Below are 6,547 nucleotides of genomic sequence, written 5' to 3'. Positions count from 1 at the left end.
TCTCACAAAGAAATGAACAAAAATAGCTTTTGTTAATGTTTGTAAGCTAGCTCCCTAGCTTGGTGTACATCCATGGTCATGGGGACGGTAAGTTTAAATCAGCCATTACCCGTGGCTGTAAATGTAATAACTGTGCTGGGCCTTTTTAAGGTTTCTCCTGGAAAGCATGTGTACTCTCACTGCTCTGTCAGAAAAGGCATTTGTCACAAATTCTGGGTGGCTTGTTCCTCTTAAAACAGTGGAATTTGAGGTATATGTGTATTAGTCATAGAAAATTTAATGTATGGGTGAGGCTTTAGAAAGGCAAATTGTAGACAAATAAATTCAGTATCTGTTGTTTTGCTTAAGATGTGAGATCTGAGGGCTGATACTCCTACTTGGTTCTGTCAAAAATGAGCTGGGCTAGAAAAGTTTTGAGTGTTTCTTGCTTTTGAGCTCATGTGATTATTCTGAGTGAAGCAGGCTGGAGGGTGCTCTTGTGCGCAGCTGCATTGGCAGATCTGAGGGAGTGGTGGCTGCTGGATGGGGTGAAAGAGGAAAGCAGCCATGAGCAGCTGAGGACGGAACGGGATGTGGCGCTGCCTAAGGTTTCTTCCCCAACACAGCTGCGCTGCAGCCTCGGGGCTGCGCCTTGAGCCCTCAGAGCTGCGCAGGGAGAGGTGGGAACTTTCGACATCGGGAGCAACACTTCTAGCTCCCTTTAATGCTGACTCAACTTCCAACCCCGCTTTCTCCCCCACGCCAAGAGCACTTGTGTCTTTAAGCAGTCACTACCCAGCTGGATTACTAAGTAGACCAGGATTTGAGTAAGCCACAAAACCGCTGGAGCCGTCACCACCTTCACAGCTTTTCCAGCCTGGCAAGGATGCTGAATGATTGGTTTTGTTTATGTGCTATTCTGCATCGGGGCAAAACACAACCTGTGTTCTTACATGGTTTTTAAGATGGTGAAGACGTCTTCACCAGCTGTTTTGTCTTAGAGAAAACTAGGAGGTCGGACAGAAAGGGTGGTACTAGTTTGATGGCACATATGGTTTTTAGTTGCTCTTGTTGTAGAGAGAGTTAAATCAGTTTAGAGAGGCCTGGGAAGTGATGTTTTGTAAAAGATGTAAACCCAGATGACAGTTTAACTATGTCATTGCCCTCCAGCTGTTCCTGGTGAGTCCTTCAGCACTGCAGTTTTTCTCAGCAACTGCCTAAAGTTCAGAAGGGTAAGCTTTAATGAGGTTAAAAGAAAAGTAAAAAGCTTAAAAAGAAAAAAATCAGTAACTAGTATATTAAGGGTTGAATGAATTTTAGCTCTTCCTGACATGGTAACATTTGCTGTTAACTTCTTGCACTCTGGTTAAGCGGACTGCTCTTAAACACAGGGCCTTGCAGCCATCCTAGGAATATTCCTGCATTTAGTTGGATGAACTGAGCAGGTTTCATATTTAAGTCAGCACTGCTGGCACTGTGACTAGCTGCTCCTGTTTCGAAGGATTTATTTGTAATACTCGGCAAATAAGATGCTTTACTAATGGTCAGCACTGTTCATAAGAAGACTCAGGGTTTTGCATGTACTAGAATTGCTGCTGCTTTTTAAACAGGTGAGGAAGGTGTCCATCGACAAGTAACCTTTTACTTTTAACAGACCAACAACTGAATCAAAAATAAAAGGCACACCTCATGAATCCTACTTTGAATTTATCTTCAGTAGGTGCTCTGTGAGAATTTGATAGGACTTGATATAATAAAATCACAGATGAAGGAGGACAGGACTGCAGATCGGTCAGGAGGTAGAAAACCGAGAGGCTATCCCAGCAGAAGGAACGGGTTCGGGTTGTCTGAGCTGGGAACAGCTATGCTCTGCTTCCTTCATCTCTTTGTATGATCTATCCTCCGATACATTTTTCTAAGTGGCGAGGTTTTAGTTTTGGAAATCGGTCCTGTATGGAATGCTGGTGGTTTATTTATAAAAACACATCTAGCACTTGCCAAGCTCAACAGTGACTTTATGGAGAAAAGCGTCAGAGAGGGATGCCAATGTAGAAGATGCATCATTACAGAGCTGCAACGCAACAAAAATAGCTAAACAATTTAAGAGACAGCCAAATAATTTCTGTGCTGGCTCTATACAGCCAAACCCACCTCACCCCCTACGAAGTAATGCAACTTAATAAGTTGCTCAAATACCACAGTCCTAGAGAGAGATGGAAGCTGTGACTGAAGCCAATAGCTCGAGCCTTTGGGGTTTTGAGGCCAGGATTCAGCCAGGGCTGCTTTGCCTAATCTAGAAATGATAATTCCCATTTCCAGGGTAACAAAGAGCTCGTGTGACGTTGTCCTCAGTAGATGGTGATGCTAATGCTGCTGTAGAAATTCCTTGTAAAGCTGCTGTAATAAAACACAGCTGTCAGAATGCACCCGAAGCTGCAGAAGGGCTTAAAAGTCCACTTTTCATACTAATATGATGATGTCCGCTGGAACTCAAGCGGCACCCTGATCCTAGAGAGAGAGATGAGTGGTTTTAGCCATCCTGAGCAAATAACCGGTGAGATTCAGTCAAACTGCTCCAGCAAATGCAGCACAACTCGTGCTGACGTATTTCTAGGAGGGCACGTCGGCGGGACGCAGCCTCTCTTGACCTCACCGACTTCCCAGGAACTCTGCACACAAAAGGTAAACCCAAGGAAAGTATGCACGGATTTTGCATTTTCTTTCCTAAACACCCTTGTGATAAGTAGCTGTTCCTGTCGCTGTTGAAGACAGGATACTGGACTAGACAGACTTATCCAACACATTAGGGACATGGGGAATTCCGTTCGCTTGTCAGAACTTACCGTGCACAGATGAAGTACCCAAGAAAACAATGTCCAAGCAGAAAAGCTTTACCCTTGCGACAGCCGGAGCCAGGGGAACGTAAGCTGCTTCTGCCTTTTTAAAGAATTTGACTCTTGCAGGCTGGGGTTGCTGCTGTACCGGAGGGCAGGAGGGGCAGCTGGTTCTGTGACTGGGCCCATCCGATCGGAGCTGCAGCGGTCCCAGACCTGGCCACCTTTCAGCAGCAGGTTGAATAGCGTCGACGTTGCCTGACATGGCACCCAGCGAGCCGTCCTACTGCTCCCCAGCTGCTGCAACTCTCGTTGAGCAGCAAACATTTGAAGAACAACTGTTCTCCAGAGACGGTGTCTCGAGTGGATGAAATGGAACAACTTGAACCCAGTCTTAGTATGAAGCATTTAAAGATCTTTAACCGGTAGTTCTTGTGCATCACCTCCATCCGGGGTAGAAATTGCCACAGAGGAGTAATGGTGTTGCTATTTGCTTATCAGTTGCGGTAAACATTAAAAGCTGCTCTGAGAAATTTCATGTCACTGAAGTGCTGTTTCATAATGTTGGTGGATAAACTCCTTTGGAGCTCACCTCTGTCGGAAGCAGGCGGTGGTTCGCTGGCGGTGCAGATGTTCGCTCTGCAACTGCTCTGCGCTGCACCCCTATCGACAGACAAGCCTCTGTGATTCCAGACTCCGCGCCTGTGATAACAGCATTTATTTTGCCCTGATGTTTTCAGGTTAATATGCTAATGTTATTAAATTAGGAACCCTCGGGCTCTCCAGGTTCAAGCTGTAGAGGCATCTGAGGAAAGGGTTTTGAAATCAAGGTAGCTGACTGCATTGAGACTTCGTGTGTTAAATTCGAGGGAGATGGGATTTTGTCTAGAAACCCAAGAAATCAGGAATGTTTTAGGCAACCAGAGCTTGTATGGATCTATTTATCATGCTCTTCTGCGAATGTTTTTTAGTAAAACTTTGTCAGCTATTTGCCACAGGCTTAACTTCTCAGGTTTCAGTTTTGGGGCAGAAGTTACGGGGATTCAAACTCTTTCTTCTGCCCCACTTCTGAGCTTTTACCTACCGCTGAAAGAGTTGGAAATCTGTTCACCTCTCCACAAGATAGCTTTTCTGTTCCTGATATCATTCTGATTAGAGCAGCTGGATAAACATCTTTATACTCCAAGCCAAAAGTCTGCAGCGAACGATGATTTGGCATTTCCAGCGCTGGACTGAATTCTTCTCCGTCTGAATGCCAAAAACCCTAAGGACTAAGGCCGCAGCCCTGGAAAATGCCAGGTCGGAAAGCTGGCTGCTCCGGGGGCTGCAGGTGCCCTCCCAGACGCTTCCCCGCATTACAATAAGCAGAGGAGGGAGCTTCCTGCTCCTCCTGGAGCCCAGCCAGTCACTTTCTCATGATCCCTATTCTTAAGTGGAAGAGCAGATGGACCAGTTGCTTCCTAGATACGAACCAAACACGGATGCGTTTGCAGACAGAGCTGCTCTTGTTTTGAAAGGAAGCGTTGGGCTGACCTGCAGGAGGAGCGGCCGCCTCGCATCTCCGTAGCAAGGCCAAGTATTCCCCTCGCACCAGCCCCCGTGGCGTGCCAGCTGCCCGCCGTGCTCTCCCGGCAGCCCGTCGGCCAGCGCTTACTAGCCCAGCCTGGCTTCTTCATTTCTCCCATCTGTATTTTTTGCCCCGTGGCTCAGGGACTGCCTTATTTTGCCATGTTATGCGGATCCCCTTCTCTCTCCTTCCAACCCCACTTGCCTTCCCTAAATGCCCATCCCTGTCCAGCTGAAAAGCGACGTGTTACAGGATCCCTGCAGGTCTCTTCAAGCTGCACTCAACAGATGCTCCTGTAACTTCAGATTTTGGCATGATTAAAAAGAAGAGGAAGAGGCCTGTGAGCTTTAAAATAGGTGTGTGGTTGAAGCTGGCATGAAAACAAAAGCAGATATAAGTCACATCCTATTTTTTTTCCCCCGAACCAAAGCAGAATCAAAACATCCTTTTGCTTTGGTCAAATTAAAACAAAATAGTCAAACAAAATACTGCAGGGAGTAAACAGAGCTGTTAACTCGTCATGGGTAACCACAAGATCAACAAGTGTGCGAGTTGCAGGAGAGCGGCGATGCTGCCACACGTGCATTGTGCTGCCTTGGGTGGTAAATGGCCTCTCGCTGTCTGTGGGGGACCAAGTCCCAAGCCCAGGAAGGAGATTTAAGCATAAACGGTGCAAATCAACAACCCTGAGTGTGGGAGGGTATTTTGTAAAGCTTGCGAGTGTGCTGTTCTTACATGTGGGGTTGTTTTCACCAGGCCCCTGAAGAGGGGTAGCGTTGCTCACCCTGCATGGCTGCACTGGTGGCTAGCGCTGGCTGCTGTCAGAGGGGGACCCGCTGCGTCCAAGCCCTTGTCCGCTCTGCATCCGCGGGGTCTGGACCAACGTTGAACGCAGGTTTGGGAAAAGCTAGTCTGTCTTTCTCCTTCTCTTTCCCCCAGCTTCAAATTGGGCAGAGCCCAAGCCTAGCTGCCCCAGCTAGCAGGAGGTTTGTCCCAGCACCCTAACCTGCCTGTGCTCTGCTCCCCATCCAGCCCAGAGAGATGGCACCCACAGCGGGACACATCCAGACACGGCCACTGTGCGTGCCCTGCCCTGCAATAGACAGGGTGAGTTAGTGATGCCCAGCAGGCCTGACAGTGGAGCAGAGACGCTGCATGGGGGACAAGAAGGATCCATCCTCGGTGCTACGCTGGAGCGAGCTGGGAGCAGGGTGAGTCCCCGGGGCAGCTCTCCAAGGCGCGGAGTGCAGATAGGGCTGCGGTGGACAGAAGATCCCAAGGGGAATTTGTCCCAGTGGCACAGCTGCCCGCTTGCCTTCAGCTCGGCTCTTTCCCCTCATTCACAAACTGTGTGTGTGCGTGCAGGAGAGGGATGTGGAGGGAATCACAGAACTGTTTAGGCTGGAAAAGACCTTTAAGGTCAAGTCCAACCATTAACCCAGCACTGCCAAGTCCACCACTAAACTAAAAGAATTTTTTCCTAATATCTAGCCTAAACCTCCCCTGGCACAACTTGAGGCTGTTTCCTCTCATCCTATTGCTTGTTACTTGGGAGACCGACCCCCCCCCGGCTCCAGCCTCCTTTCAGGCAGTTGCAGAGAGCGATGAGGGCTCCCCTCAGCCTCCTCTTCTCCAGGCTGAGCACCCCCAGCTCCCCCAGCTGCTCCTCCCCAGCCTTGGGCTCCAGCCCCTGCCCCAGCCTCGCTGCCCTGCTCTGGCCACGCTCCAGCCCCTCCATGGCCGCCTTGGGGTGAGGGGCCAACACTGAACATAGGACTTGAGGTGCAGCCTCACCAGTGCCGAGTATGGGGGGACGATCGCTGCTCTAGTCCTGCTGGCCACACTATTCCTGATACAAGCCAGGGTGCCGCTAGCCTTCTTGGCCACCTGCGCACACTTCTGGCTCACATGCAGCCGGCTGTCGCCCGGCACCCCGGGTCCTCTCCAGCCGCTCTTCCCCGCATCGCCCTGCCGGGAGCGGGGGAGGGAGGACGCACAAGGGCTGGTTTCCCCCGTGCGAGGCGGGGAGGGAGGCACCGGCGCCGGGCGAGCCCCGTGCGGGGGGAGCAGCTGCCGCCGGCGGAGCCCAGCCCTCAGCCGGGGCCGGGGCGGGCCGGGGCCGCCCCCGGGGCCGGGGCGGGGAGGGGCGAGCCGGGGCGAGCCGGGG

Source organism: Nipponia nippon, unplaced genomic scaffold (genome assembly GCF_047370975.1).
Source record: "Nipponia nippon isolate SJK-2023a ecotype South Korea unplaced genomic scaffold, ASM4737097v1 scaffold_15, whole genome shotgun sequence".
Taxonomy (NCBI): domain Eukaryota; kingdom Metazoa; phylum Chordata; class Aves; order Pelecaniformes; family Threskiornithidae; genus Nipponia; species Nipponia nippon.
The sequence above is the reverse complement of the archived record's forward strand: the minus strand, read 5'-3'. Positions refer to the sequence as shown.